The sequence below is a fragment of the Echinops telfairi genome, unplaced genomic scaffold, assembly GCF_000313985.2.
Source record: "Echinops telfairi isolate 266 unplaced genomic scaffold, ASM31398v2 ScPeMD7_443;HRSCAF=831, whole genome shotgun sequence".
NCBI classification, from domain to species: domain Eukaryota; kingdom Metazoa; phylum Chordata; class Mammalia; order Afrosoricida; family Tenrecidae; genus Echinops; species Echinops telfairi.
In genome coordinates this window covers 47706338-47707801 of record NW_022104341.1, presented here as the reverse complement: position 1 = coordinate 47707801, position 1464 = coordinate 47706338, and positions in this window count along the sequence as shown.

Below are 1464 nucleotides of genomic sequence, written 5' to 3'. Positions count from 1 at the left end.
TCCACACTGATAAAGCAACAGTGTTGAACTTGGTTCATCTGACTCTTAACTTTCATATTTGAAAGCTTTTGACAGACCCTGCAAAAATATCAAGAGCTGGGAAATGCAGGAGATAACTCTCTAGACTGTTTTGATTCAAAGTGGACTGAGAGAGTTGAGAACAATCCAGGGAACTGCAGAATCATCTCAAAAGCTAGAAAGAGGAACAGAAATAATAAAATTTCTGGAGCAGAAGCCAGAGCAACTCTAACCCACTTTTTTTGAGTTGGTCCCAACTCATAGCTACCCTAGTAGCGATCACCATAATCACATAGGAATTGTACCCAGAGCCTTCAATCAGCGTTCAGGGTGTATCTGGGTGTCACTGAAGAAGCAGCTTTGCCATGGGTTCCAAAGGGAAGTGAGCTAGTAGTGAGCAGAATGAGGACTGTCAAGAGACACAGAGAGAAAGAAGCAGGACTGGGAGGAAAAGGGATGTTTCCTGAGTTAAGTAATGAAACTGTGCATTTAACATAACTCAGTAGAATACAAGCTGTTCTTCTCAAAATCATTAAAAACATGTTAGTTTTAGTGGTCATTGGAAACAATGTAGGCACGGACTACAGAGGAGGAACTAAACCGAGAAGCATGGTAGTAGTATGAGTATAGGAATTATGGTTTGTGGTCTTAGTTTGATATGAAGAAACCATTCCAGTCTTTGGGGTTTGGCAGCAACAAACAAATGAAGAAGCTGAGACCAGTTTTGGCAAACACTTTAACCTTCTTGTGCCGAGGACCTGCAAGGATATGTCAGTAGGAAATGAAGCATTCACGTTATTTCCCAAGGCAGGGAATAAAACCTTAATTTTAAAATGAAAAAATATCTTCCAGTTTATAAATGTGTATGAAGTGTGTGGGTCAGAAATCACTACTGAATTTATTTGCCCAAATTGTGTAACCTCTCAGTGCCTCCGTTTTCACATCTATCAAAGAGGGGAACAGAAATAACATAAAAAAGATGGTTCTGAAGATTAAATGAGTTCATATGTATAAAGCAGTTGCAAAACTGTCTTGCCATATAGTAAGTACTATATAAATATCTCATTACTATTATTGTTTCTGCCATATCAATGCACCCCAAACCCAGGAAATTTTTAATGTGTGTGACATTCAGCTTTCCAGATCCTCATCAAAATTCAGAAATAAAATATATTTGGCAAGTAGAATAAAATCCATTCCACAGAGGCCAACTTCATCTTTTTAATAACTGTGAAGAGTGGGCAGGCAAAATCCAAACCATTATAAGATTCTGTTAATGAGAAGCATACTCATTTCAACAACGAAAATCAAATTACTGAAGCTAAAATGTAGAGGAAGTCTTTAACACTGGAAAGAGTCCACATATTTTACTCAGGTACTTTTGCAAAGACCATTGTTCACATACGTGAGGACTTGTAGATTATAATTGTTTGTGCCAACAGGCAG